Genomic DNA, 14,965 nt, shown 5'->3' on the forward strand with positions numbered 1-14,965 from the left:
TTTTGGCCAACCTGGATGAGAGGTGCAGCTGACACCAATAGGGTGAAATCAGCCTAACCTGGTCATGAAGGGGTATGCACCATACCTACTGCAGAAATATGGACGCTTTAAAGATTGCCGGCATTTCCTTGCCATGAAATAAAGCCAACACAATACACAATAGGGAAGGAGGGTGGGAGATCAGAATCAAAGAGGCAGAATATCCTACAGACATTACCCATAAGCCCAGTAACCACTCTCCCCTTAACAACAAACAACCTATCCCTGTGACTTTAACAACTGTCAATCCTAAATTACCTCTCCTTTAACTTTATTAACCCCATCCATCTCTGTCTAGAGGTTTATATGCCCTCTGTTCTATTCAAACCTCGGTTATTTTATACTCTCTATTGTTAGATGATGGATGTAACGATGAGTTCTTTTAAACCATATTTTCTCAAAAAATAAAGACACAGACCAAGTTAATACCATTCAAAAATAATAGGTCAGCTTTATTTATTTACAATAATGAGTATGGTGGCAGAGGAAAGAACAGCAAACCACCAGCGCCAGCTTGACTTAGGCAAAAGATAACCACAACTTACCAGGGCCAACTATCCCAATTAATGGTAAGTGAGATATAAAATACTTGCAAAGGCCAACTCTCCCTTTCTAAACAAGACACCCATGCCAATATGAAATACTTGCAAGGGCCAACTTTCCGTTTCTAGCAAGTGAGATGGTATCCAACACCCATACCAATGCACCATTTTGGCCCACCCGGATGAGAGGCGCCGCTGACCCCAATAGGGTGAAATCACCATGCATGAAGGGGTGTGCATCGCTCCTACTGCAGCAATATGGATGCTTTACAGATTTGCGGTCTTTCGTGCCACACATGGTTCCCATTAAGTAACCAGGCATGCCACCATACTACCTAGCTCACTAAACCCCCCAACACTGAGAAATGCTCCTCAAGGAACTAACAATTCCCCTCCTCCTTGAGGCAAACTCCATCCCTGCGAAACAGATGAGCATCCTGGACTCTGAGTAGTTGATGATACACCACCCGCCCTACTCCAAAAAAGTGTCTGGCCACCCACTTATCCACCATTTTCCAGGCCCTGTCAATCACAACAGCGCTTAACCTGCCCCCAAGAAAGCATGGCACAGACTGTTCCCCCCTAGATGAATCACTAACACACAAGGGAACCTAAATGGAATCTGCTGCCATCTGTAGACCATGCAACAAAGCATCTCAAAACATACCCCTACGTCCTAACCACCGCACTATATCCCACCATGGGAAAATAAAGGAAATGGATGAAAAACAGGACTGTGCAGCCCACATATAAAAGAGTGACCAACCAGTCAGTTGGGCCTAGAGTCCAGGAAATCACCTGCAGTACACACAACCAAATATATGAAGAACATGTAACTATAGAAACCATCACCAAAGGAGGAGGAGGGAGGGAAATGGGGGGAGGAGGACTTGACCCAAGGTAAAAACCTACAAAAAACCTGCTGGATCTTGTATTTTTGTTAGTAATGCCATTCTCTTAGTCTTTGCTGTTTATTTGTCTCCATTCAGTTTTACTAATTTTAATTTTTTTTCATATTCAATCGTTGTCCTAAGCCGTGCAAAAAATAAGGTAAACTCCCTCGAGACCCGTACTGGAAAGGTGGCAAGTTGGCCAAAGCACTCAAGTCCACAAGCATTGTTACACATCATGATTCCACATGAATATATCTCAGATAGGCATCGGACTTCCATCTTCACAGAGCCTGCCAAGCTGTGACTATGCAAGAAGGTCTCTCACTGCTGCCACAAAGCCTGATAGGCAATCAAGGTGTGAGGGACCAAGGACCAACATGCGAGCCACTCCATGTGGGCTTGAGAATTGGAAGGGTACCGGCTGCGCTGACACCTCCAGGCCTGGCAATAGAAGCGACACCATAGATCCCTGGGGTAGCAGTAGGAGCGACCACAGGGAGTCCGACCACATCGACGTCTGAAAGAAAAATAAACACAGGGGCAGGATCTTGTGAACTCCCAGGGTCCCCTGCAGTCAGGCTATGAACCAGATTTGCAGGCACAGCAGTGGAAAGAGCAAAAGAAACAGAGGGAACAACAGGCAAAGAAAAGAGAGACAGACCACGAATCCTCCCTTACTGCTGAATGAGTGGACCCAAGAGTGTCGGCATGGCGGATGCTGGAGGCGCAGGTGATGACACCCCCTGTTGCAACAGCAGGGGCATCGGAGCACCCCCACTGATACAAGCAGCACAGCGATGGCTCCTGTAACCAGGGATGTAGTATTCCCCGATACTTTCAACCCTGCAGTAAATCTGCTAGAGAAGGCTGCCTCAGCTCATCCAAGCCAGTAGTAGCCCGCAGCCTACTGCATGGGGGTATCCAAGGCAGGGTCATGTCCCAGTATTACAGAGGACTCTGGTCAAACCTGTTTCTGTATGCAATATATACAGATGATTAGGTCTTATTTGGGATGGAGATGAGACTTCAATTTAAATTTTGTAGCTCACCTAAATTCTATGAACACATATTTGGACTATAAAAACTGTCAACACAAAAATTTTAAAAAATTAAAACAATATTCCCAAAGGCCAGTACTTGTGTCTGAGGAGAAACTGATCCAGTGAGATGTTTGAAATAATCCAAGCAGGTGTATAAGACCTTTGTGTAACACGACTATCCCCATAATGTTTTAGACAAAGCTCTCAAAATAGTCAGCTGTATAGAAAGACACCCTCTCATGGGTAATAAAACCAATCCAGGGGCACAGGCTACAGGGAACAGCAGCCTAACTTACATGAATCAATACCATTCAGATACAGAAAGTATTAGTAAAAACTCATAAGGACAAAAGAAAATGCTGCACTATTAAAGATGGACTGTTTTTTTTTGGCACCTACTATAGGAGATATTTAATAATCCAAAACAACTTTTAGCTCTGAGTGCTTAGAAAAGCAAACAAGGAAAACATCAGAACTTCAAAATGAATGTGGTTACCACAGAAACCTGAACAAATTGCCCCATAAGCGATCATGTTAACCATGGAATCACCTCAATAACATCATACACAAATAAAAAGGTATTCCAGCTAAAAGGTTTTCCGAACTGCAAATCAAAACCTGTTATACATGCCATTAACTGCGGTTGTGGCATACAATATTTGGGATACAAAATTTGTACTATTCATACACTAAATATATGGTTATTAGAACAAATATGAGGTGCAATCCAATGACTACAGTACTCCTAGGCATGTATGTTTATGACCAAAAGATGGTCTAAAAATTCTAACTGTGAAAGCAAGTGCATAACGGTGGGTTTCATTCTGATTGAAATGAATAGTACACGCACATGACCATTTGAGTGAGTACAAATGAACACACTTTATTTACAAGTAACAAACGAGTAACAGTTAACATACAAAGGATAAAGTATACTCAACTTTTGTCTATGCATTCAGATGACACCGGTAATTCATCATCTTTAACATAAGATGTACTTCATCTTCATCGGGGAAGCTCTCGTTTCAATAACGCCCAGGCAGTTCAATATACATTGCAGGCACCATGTACTGCAGTCTCAGGTCCATGCACGAGCCAAAGAGTCTTTGTCTAGCTCTTTATTTATATACCCTAGTATGGGGTGTTGGCATTCCGGATATTAAGCCCATATTAGTTACAAACTGAGTATCAAGCACTGATTGGTAGAATATAGCATAGACCATTCTTATCTCTTGCACATGCTCTGTAAGCACTAACATATACTACCAGTCAAAGAAATATAGTAATGATGTGTCCTAGTATGTCTGGAGATAAACTCTCAAAGTCCATTTGTGTGTAGAGAATATGGACATCACTAACAGTTACCCATAATGCTTAGTGTCTCTACACATCTTACAATGGTCACCCCACTGGAATGTGGCTCACTGTCTACTGATAACACCATATAAGCTATGAATGGCTCATTATACTGTACATTTACTAATAGTGACAGGTACAAGGTAGGGCCTCTCTATTTATGTCTTGTTTGACCTCAAAAGGTGAATATGACCAATCTATGCAAAGACTGCAACTGTATGAATACAATCTCTTTTCAAATCTCAATGGGGCCTAGCATGGGTTATGTTACAATGTATATGCCTATGTAGAAATTAATTATTTAACCCACTGGTTACAGCAAGTAAACATATTAAGGTTACTAGAAGAGGAGGTGACAGGTTCCCAATACTTAGAAGAAATTTGGTCAGATTAAATTCCCCATCCCCCAATGTACTTAATGACAGTATAGAGCTAAACAACATTGAAAATAATTTCAGGTATACTGGAAATTATAGACTATGAGCCTGTGTTACCAATTCACAAGATGAAACCAATTTGAATGGATGGGGGGAGGGGTTTCTTACTCGCTTTAGGACCCTACATGTTTATTAGGTCCCATACCATTCCCAATCTCTATTTAACTTAATACCCATGTAAAGTGATTCAGTAGATATGATTTAGAGCCTATATAATTTTAGCGTGATATTAGCAATATTTCATAACTTTTACTGAATGTGTCCTTTGTGACATACTATCTGCTGAATACTCCATGATACATATTTCCCTATCCATTAACCCCTTTATGTACTTACTTTTGATCTATGTGCATGAATGTATTGTTGTTAGAAATTATTTTGATGGACGATATGGTCTTTATTCAGACTGAAATAAAGAATTGATTGTTTTAATATTAGAATCAATATATCTTTCCGACGTATAATTTATTGAATTTAATATGCATATATTCATATACACAATACTCTAATAAGAGAATGTGCCAGAAGAACCTAAGAACAAAGGCACGGTGGTTTCTGACATGCTAGCTTATGAAAACGTGTTCTACAAATCTATTTATCGAGTAGTCATAGTTTATTCATTTATTTATGAAAAAAGTTCTCTACCAATAATATTGATTAATAAATCTGGTTCTTGGACAATGACTAGCCGATTGGTTAATAGTCCAACAAAGGATGTGAGAGAGAATGGCTGGATGCGTCTGAGGAAACGGCACATAGCCGAGAAACGAGTTAGGCCACGTCCCTCTGTTTTGGATGTCGTGAGAAGTGAGCCAGCACTATAGAGAAACAACAAGTGAGCATAAGACTGCTTTCTTTGTCATAGAGCAGCGAGGAAGACTCTCAGCTCTGCACATTACATTTTCCCACATCCCGCATCGGGAGCTGCGGCTGACATCAGTGCTTAAGAACTCCTTTTAGACTGCAACCTGATTTGATACAACTGCCTCTCCCTACAGTTACTTCTAATATATTTATACTACTAGCTTACCAATACATGTCCTACAACTACATTATAATATACACCTAATTAATACCAGAAAGGACCATATGAATTAGCAATTTTACCACTATGTTTATCATCCTTAAGCTGGCCACACATCTACAGATTATCTGTCCAACCAGCCAACTAGTTGATTGGTTGGAATGAAAATCTGGTAAGGAGTGGGAGTAAATGACAATCAGCAATTTGCTCTCAAATGCCAAAAAATGGACAAAAACTGTTGTTTGAACAAATAGTTTAGATCAAACATTTAACAAACTTGTCTAACAACCATTTTCATCTGGTTTCTGGCATTTAGGAGCAAATTGCTGATAATCATTGACTCCCATACGTTACCAGATTTTCATTCCAACCAATCAACAAGTTGGCTGGTTGGATGTAAGTTGGTCTAGTGTGTGGGCAGCATTAGGCTTTTATTATTGAACTATTGATTCCTAATAGCGTTGCAAGTTGCTTAAGAAAGAATTGCTTTCCAGTCCAATTGTGTGGTTCCAAAGCACAAAAAGTTATTTATATAAAGAAAAAGTAACACGGTGAAAGATTTAACAATTAGAGTAAAAAGCAATCAATAATAGTACAAGCTGATACATGCGCATGCGCACTAGTCCCAGTATACAGTCATCAATCCCGAAGTCTGTGATCATCAAAGAGGATGTCTGTACACTGGGGTCGGGTCACTGCTTATATACCTTACAGAGTTCTACGTTAACAAAAGAACTAGTTGACAGGTTTCCATTGGTTCTTGCTTCAGGATAATCTGGTCATTGGTTGATACGGTGTCATCAGGCGCATGTCTCAGTTCTCCAACGATCTCTTTGTGTAGTTTCCCACCGAACAACTGGTTAATACTAGCTACAACACTGCATATAGATGCTAACATTCAATGCAGTAACTCCCTATCATCCATAACCAGCGAACGCAAGATCCGACTCCTTTGCCGATAGGAACGGGAGTCTGCAAATAAACAGGGATTTAGTATACCAAACATGACATGTCCACTATGCTCTAAACCTTAGATCTCATTTAAATGCATATTATATCATAATTATTAGTTAAAAATACCTTTAATAACTCTGGTTAGTAACTATTGTGAATGGGAACCATCTTAAACATATGCGTCCGCATATGTGCGTCTGTGTGTTGAATTAGCAACTATATACAAGTGAGCATTCATGTGTAAGTATGTGCATACATATATGAGTGTCTATGTATATAAGTATATATTCATTTATATGTGTGTGCGTTATGGGCATCAGTGAAAGTGTGTTGTGCATACGCAGTTTAGCGCATTGCATTGCGTGACGCAAAGTAGCATCATGGAAACGCATCATCAGACCATAGACGATTAGATCGTCAGACAATTGTACAATGATTATAACCAATTACTTGACTTTGACAGTCCACCCTTTGATAGCAAACATAAACTATCACCTTCTATTCCTAACCTACTTAGTCATGCATAATAAATTATTATTCAATGTTCTAGATAGGATGACACAATATGGTCACTGAACCGTCAATAATGCATTTCAAGAGAGGGTAAAACAACCCTTATACGGACTCAGTGGATCTATAAGGGACCATTGGTAAGATGTGAGACCTCATCGAACCTATAAAGGAAGTTTGGGGGAACTGAGACTATATTATCTAGGATGTTTAATAGAACATTTTACAATATTTTATCATACATGACCAAGCCTGTTCACATGTTATTTATCTGATGGCACATTCAATTTCAGGATTGTAATGCAGTTCTTCATTAACCTTAGTACCCATACCACCACCAATCACCACCATCATGATCTCATTTCCACGATTTACCTTGGTGTTACATTTTCCACATTTTACCACAGTAACAACACATCTGACACATAAGCCAATTACTAAGATGACAAAAAGTCTAAGAATAAGAAGCTTACCTACACTAGCAACCATCTCCTGTACCCACTTTCCCAGACCGGCGAATCATTTGACTGGGTTTAACCACGAGAACCATTTCTCTACCTTTACCTCAATCTCATACAAGGAAGTATTATGGTCCTTCCGAAATTTCCACAGTTGTAGGATTTCATCCATTTTCCGGTCTATCACCTCTTTGGGGTCATCAGTATTATTAGTGATGTACACTTGACACCTTATTGGGTGGCCAAAGTCACACAATATCTACCAGTAACAGCTGTCAGGTAGTTTAACAGTAGCCTATGTTGTACCAATTCCTGTTTGTAAGTCTGTAGCTCCTTACCAGTATACTTGAAAGTGTCATCATACATCTCGGTGATGTTGTCTATTAATTTGACCAGGTCTTGGATATATCTAAAATTTATAGTTCTCCGAGTGATCCTGGTGGGATCTAATGCTACCAAAATTTGGAAGCCAGTTGTTTCACTAATCAATTGTGTGGCTATATGTTCTTCACCAGGGATCATATTTCTTTTGTCACATTGTTCATACTGTGTGTGTATGTATGAAGGTGGTGCGGTTTTATGGATACAAATCATTTCATCATGTGTAAGGGTCATAATTTCTGGTACCACCCTTCCAAGATAACACAAACCTTCAGAACTCGGAGAGAGCCACTTGTACGCTTTTCTCCCACATATAAAATACACATCATCTGGGAGAATGTAAGGAATAGAATGCATCATTATCATCGAACACATTATTCTTACAAAGAATCCTGCTCCCAGTTCCGCCATTTGACTGGTACACGTTTCTGGCTGTATAACATTTGCACAGTATCCTAATGCTACTTTGCCAACCATTAATTTGTTGTAATTATGCATGTACAGATACCGGAAGTATCTTCCACTTGCAATAATACTGTGTACAAGTTCAGAATTGATAGACTCACTATCAGATCTGTGTGAAAAGGTCATTGTCTGTTTGTTCCAGGTCACCTCCCAATTTCCTGGTTTTCTGAAATTTGTGATATTTAAGCATACCAGGGATCAATCTACGTGGTACTGGTGGAACTTAAGACTAGGGGGTCTAGATATATTAAATTTCTTGTCCACCATTCTTCCCCCATGTAATTCAAGTACCTCTGTTAACTTTAATGGGTATGGCACTAATCCCGAGTTACTATGTCCTTGAGGTACTTGTGAGCACACCCAATATTCAGTCTGGTTTAAACCCTTACCCACTAAGGAATGATTAATATCTAAAGGATGCCCGCCCAAATACAGATTCATTTCTTATTAACCAGAAATACAGTATTTCACAGACAATAATCCCTCACACCATCTCTGAGTTTCATGACTAAGAGATCTCTTAACCATTCCTGTACTGAGTTCGACCATATACCGCCATAATTGTTTTATCGCTCTCTCTCCTGACCCCAATCCATTGACATCACTGTCGGCCTCTCCCTCCTTCATCTGTCCTCCATGACAGAAACAGGAAATCCCAAAACAAATAAGGATGAGGAGAACCCTGGAAGGAAGCAAAGACACAAAAACAGCCCGCCACTCCATTGCTGTAATAGTGGTCTGCACATGCCTCTAGTTCAGGTGTTTCACTGCAGTCTCTAGCTCTCCCAGAACAGGCTCGCAAATTGACAGGTCCATGTTATCTGTCTAGACTCCGCCTTGTATCTCCTGGTTGACCTTTCTGCAGTGAGTGGAATGGACCCAGGAATCTCTTTCCGCTACCTTCAACGATGTGGTACTTTTCATCAACACCTGATACGGACCTTCCCACCGGTCTGTCAAACAACCTGAGAGTAAAAAATTTTGGATCATAACATAGTCTCCAGGTTCAACATCATGACAGTTTGATTCTGGCATATCAGGTGACAACGTTTTCAATTTCTGTTGCTGTTGTTTCAACTGTCTACTCATTTTTATAAGATATCTCACAGTAACCTCATTATTACACTTCAAATCATCCTTTGGACTTATAATCAAATGAGGTTGTCTTTCAAACAGTATCTCAAAGGGGTACAGATTAAGAGGAGATCTAGGAGTGGTTCTGATGCTATTCAGGACTAGCGGTCAGGTTTCTGGCCATCCTAATCCAGTTTCAGCCATGATTTTACTCAGTTTATTCTTAATAGTACTGTTCAATCTCTCCACCTTCGCACTGGCTTGCGGTCGGTAGGGGGTGTGAAGTCTACTATTAATACCCATAAGCTTACACATTTTCTGAAAAGCATCACCAGTGAAATGAGTACCCCTATCACTTTCTATGATTCTAGGGATACCGTATCTGCATACAATCTTTTTAGCAGTGAAAACAGCAGTATTAGTGGCAGCTGGATATGCCTCTACCCAATTAGAAAATACATCAGTACAAACTAATACATACTTGAGATTCCTGCAAGGTGGTAATTGAATGAAGTCAATTTGTATTACCTGAAAAGGACCGTCTGTCGAAGGAATGTGGGACGGCTCGGTGGGATTGTCTTGCCAAGATTTTTCCTCAAACAAGTCAGACAGGACATTGCTATCTTTCCAGCTTGAGAAGAAAAGCCTGGTGCACACCAATATGCTCTGACCAACTTGCACATACCTTCTTTTCCTAGGTGAGTCAGACCATGCACTGCCTCAGCCAAGCTTGGGTAATATGTCTTGGGAGCAATAGGCCTACCTTGTCCATCTCTCCAGAGTCCGGAGGACTCCTGAACACATCCCTTCGATCTCCAGACTGCCTTTTCCTGTAGGGAACACAAATTTTGCATCTCAATTAATTTCTGTGTGTCTATTGTCTGGAAGACCATTACTTTATCAGTTGTTAAGTTTATGTGCAACCCTGCTGCCCATTTGGCAGCTTCATCTGCTCTGTTATTGCCCCTTGACACCGGGTCTTCTTCGCATATGTGGGCTTTGCATTTGATGACAGCTACTACCTTTGGTAGTTGAATTGCTGTCAGAAGTCCTTTTATGTGGTGTGTGTGTGACTGGTGTGCATGCTGCTGTCATAAAATTCCTAAGATGCCAAAGAGCCCCAAAATCATGTACTACCCCGAAGATGTACCTAGAGTCAGCGTATATATTAGCTGATTTACCTTCTGCCAGCTCACACGCTCTCCTTAATGCCACCAGTTCAGCCACCTGGGCTGAGTGAGGGGGACCAAGTGGTTCAGCTTCTACAACATCTTCGTCATTTACAATAGCATAACCTGTGCATAATTCTCCTTCGTCCATCTGCCTGTGACAACTCCCATCCGTGTAAAATGTCAAATCTACATTTTCTAATGGTGTATCACGTATGTCTGGTCTTGCAGTAAAAGTCTGATTCAAATACTTCATACAATCATGTGTGTCAGTATACCTGCAAATCTCACCTTCAACCAGAGACTCACCTTCCTCCACCCTTTGTGCATCTCGAGGCACATATGGTAAGTATGTTGCTGGATTTAACGTATTGCACCTTTTAATGGTAATATTTGCAGGTGCCATTAGAGCTAGTTCCCATTTCGTGAACCTAGCTGAAGAGACATGTCTGGTTTGGGCAGAATTCAACAAGGCAGATACTGCATGTGGTGTATAGACAGTTGTATCATGCCCTAATACTACATCCTTGCTCTTATTTACCAGAAGAGTGGTTGCAGCTACACTTCTTAAACACGTTGGGAGTGATCTTGCTACAGTGTCCAATTGTGCACTGTAGTATGCTACAGGTCTTCTAGTGTCACCATGTTTTTGTGAGAGGACACCTGCTGCGCAGCCATCAGCTTCCGTACAAAATAACTCAAAGGGTTTTTCATAATCTGGTATTCCCAGGGCAGGTGCTCTTGTCAGACTATCCTTAAGGTTAAGGAAAGCCTGCTCTGTCTCCTCAGTGTCTATGACACGGTCAGGTTTTGAGGATGAAACTATTTCCTGCAATGGTAATGCCAAAATAGAAAAACTTGGGATCCACGTCCTGCAGTATCCACACATGCCCAAGAAGGTATGGATTTGCTATTGGTTTTGTGGCAGTGTCATGGTCTGTATGGCCTGTATTCTGTCAGTTGTCAAGTGTCATAGGCCCTGAGTTAGACAGTGTCCCAAGTATCTGACCTTATTCTGGCATGGCTGTAATTTCTCCTTTGCAACCTTGTGCCCTGTTTGTGAGAGATGAAGCAACAACAGTTTAGTATCATTTAAACATGACATAAACGAATCAGAGCACAACAACAAATCATCTACATATTGAATGAGGACAGACCCATTGCTTGGTTGAAAAGATTGCAAGCAGTCATGTAATGCCTGAGAGAAAATACTGGGGCTATCTATGAAACCCTGGGGAAATCATGTCCATGTATATTGTACCCCTCTATAGGAAAATGCAAACAGATATTGATAGTCATGGTGAAGAGGAACAGTGAAGAATGCAGAACATAGATCAATGACAGTGAAGTGGGTTGCAGACAGTTGAATTTCCATGAGGATGACATCTGGATTGGGCACTAAAGGGAATTGGCTTTCAACAACTTTGTTAACCCCCCTAAGATCCTGTACTAATCTGTAGCCCCTGCCCCCAGCCATATTCAATGGAAAAATGGGACTATTGGCTGGACTAGCTGTACGAATTAAAATCCCTTGTTGCAGTAACCTTTCAATTATGTGATAAACCCCTAACTCCACCTCTGGCTTTAATGGGTACTGAGGGATTTTTGGAGCTTGCCTACCACAAATTTACCATTATAGGAGATACATTTGCCATCAATCCAGTGTCCTGTCCATCTCTGGTCCAGAGAGAACCTGGTATTTGCATTAACAGTTAATTTACCTGAGATGGACTTTGTTCTAAAACTGCAGAGTGCAACATTAACCTTTGTGGTGTGTCCAATATGTCCTGTACCTCATGCACAACCTTTTCCAGTATATCTAGGAATATACCATCAGGGGTACAGTATATGACACATCCCATTTTACACAGCAAATCCCTTCCCAGCAGGTTAGTAGGAGCCACCGCTGCCAGGAGAAAGGAATGCTTGGTTTGCAGCGGCCCGATAGTAACATCTGCAGATCTGGTTAGAGGGTAATCCTGTACTCTCCCCGTTACTCCCAATGCTGGTATGGTCTTGTTAGTAACCTGTAAATTAAATGGAGAAGTTATCACGGATCTGGTCACCCTTGTATCTACAAGAAAAGTGTGTTTAGTACCAGATATATCAACTATCATTGTAGGTTCTTCCCTAGTATTCTCAGTTAACCTGACTGGCTGTAGACTACAGGTATGACCTGACCCCTAGCACTGACTATCATCCTCCAGCAGAGCATTGGCTGTCACTATGTGAGCGGGTGACCGTTGGAAATTGCCTGGATTTTGGGAGTGCCCTCTCTGAGCGTATCTGTGTGTTCCCTTTCTAGGTGGTCCCTGATTTCTCAGTTTACAATCCCTTTTTATGTGTCCCTCTGTTACAATAAAAACACTTTACTGTATAACTCCGTTGCTGGTATGTGTTGTAAGGCTGTGGCTGTGTATGTGATCCCTCTAGAGCCTGAATGCTCACTGCCATTCATTTCTCACTCAGTGCCCCTTTCCTCCTGCCAATGTTCTTGTCATGTTCTATGGCTGACTCTCTAAGTGTATCTACCGTAATTCCTCTCCAGTTAGGTAGAGAGGTTTGCACTCTAGTTTTTAGATTATCCTTGAGACCATCCATAAGTACCGTACCAGCTACTTTCCTGTGGTGTACATCATCTTTAATATCTGCTATCCCAGTGTACTGGGTTATTGTTAGCAGTGCTCGGGCAAAATAATCTGCTGCAGATTCACTATCCTTTTGTTTAATAGTGAAGATTTTACTCCAGTTAACTACCACTGGGAAATATATAGCCAATTGTGTTATTATACATTTTATATTTGCCTGGTTATCCTCATCAATTAAAGAATCATCCTCCTCCAATACACAATCCTTTACAAACTTTTGCACATCAGTATTGGAGGGGAGACAGGCCCTTAACACCACTGGCCAATCCTTATTAGTTGGTTCATGAGCATTACCCAAATCTTTAATAAATTTCTGGCATTTAGTTAACTCTTTCCTAGGGTCTGGAAAATCTGACATAATTTAATGTAATTCTGTTCTCGTCCATGGACAATGCATTTCTACATTCCTTATGGGAACTATACCATCTTTGTCCGGTTTCCCATTTTGAACTTCATTTGTGCGGACAGGATGTGCACCTACCACATCACTATGTTCAGGATTACCTCGGCTAGTACGGTCTCTACTAGTCTCTCCAATTTCAGCTGCTGGCCCTGCTGGTTGGATCACTGCCTTTCCTCTCTGTGGAACATCTAATATATTAACAGCATGTGTAGTGGCTGAAATTACAGTAGGTTCATCATCTTCTACCAAAACATTTTCCTGGAGGGGACTTAAATCAGGATACAAGTTACTTATTATGATTTTTTTTATTATTTTTGGTATCGGCTGTACATTTACTTGCGGTCGCATATGGCGACCGAGGTGCACTTGTGCTGTCTTCTTTATGCACAGTGATGCTACCTTTCAGCATGGGCATGCTACCGAGCGACATCTTGCTTTGTGGCATGAGTACGATGTTTTGCGATGTGTTACTATGCCACGTGTGTGCGCTACTTTGCATCGTGAACATGCTGTTTTACGGCGTGTGCACGCTGCCCAGCGGTGTGAGTACACTGCTTTGCGATGCACATACACCATCGTGCCACGTGTTCCCCTCATGCTGCCATAACTTTAAACAATCATTATACTTTACTCTTTTCTTCAAAGATTTAACTAAATATGTTATCTCTAACTGTATTTAGTACCTCCGAATCGAAATTGCCAACTTTAGGAAAGGGGTTTACACATCCTTTGGTCATCTTGACCCATATGTCGCAGTATGCAGTAGCGTACTCACCATACTTCACATTCATTATATACTTTGCAGATCCAATCGGCCCATTCATAAGCAGCTCTGCATCGACCATCCCTAGCGACTGCTTAGCACCCATCTGGGACAACGATTTGCTACTTTCACTAGAGATTTCGACAAGTGGACGAATTACAACAAGTTGCATCCACTCACTTCCGCCCACTGTGTAAAAATGACCGCTAAGCATGTTTTATCAGTTGTACACAATGAGGAAACAAAATCTAGCCTATGCTATTGTGGAAGGCTGTGCTGGGATCACGTGTTTGATCCCAGCATCAGCCGAGGTGCAGGGGCAGGCAGAGGGGATGTGTCCTCTGCGGGACACATCCGTTGCCGGCGCTGGGACAGTAATGTCCCTAGCATCGGTGCAGATACCGCGGGCACCTGGTGAAGGGACCGCCTGGTCCCTTTCACCAGTGCCGGCGGTACTTTGGCGCCGGGAGAAGCTTGGCTCCGGGCGCAAGCTCAGCGGAGCTTGGCGCCCGGCAGCCAAGAAGCGGCAGGTAGCTGGCGCTGGGACAGAGTACCTGCTCCCAGCGCCGGTCAGGCGTTCAGTGCGGCGGGCATTTGGCTCTGGCCGCCAGCCAAACCTGGCTCGCGAGGCAGCAGCCAATCAGAGGCGGACGCGATGAGCCAATCGCGGCTCGCCGCGACATAGCCCCACCCACTCACGCCGTCTTGTATTAGACGGCGCCGAGCAGGAAAAGTTCAGTTCGGCGGCGGAGAGGGAGGAGAGAAGACCTCCCGAAGAGCGGAAGATCGGCGCGGCAACAGGGGCGGCG

The sequence above is a fragment of the Taudactylus pleione genome, unplaced genomic scaffold, assembly GCF_031769625.1.
Source record: "Taudactylus pleione unplaced genomic scaffold, aTauple2 ptg000755l, whole genome shotgun sequence".
Lineage (NCBI taxonomy): Eukaryota > Metazoa > Chordata > Amphibia > Anura > Myobatrachidae > Taudactylus > Taudactylus pleione.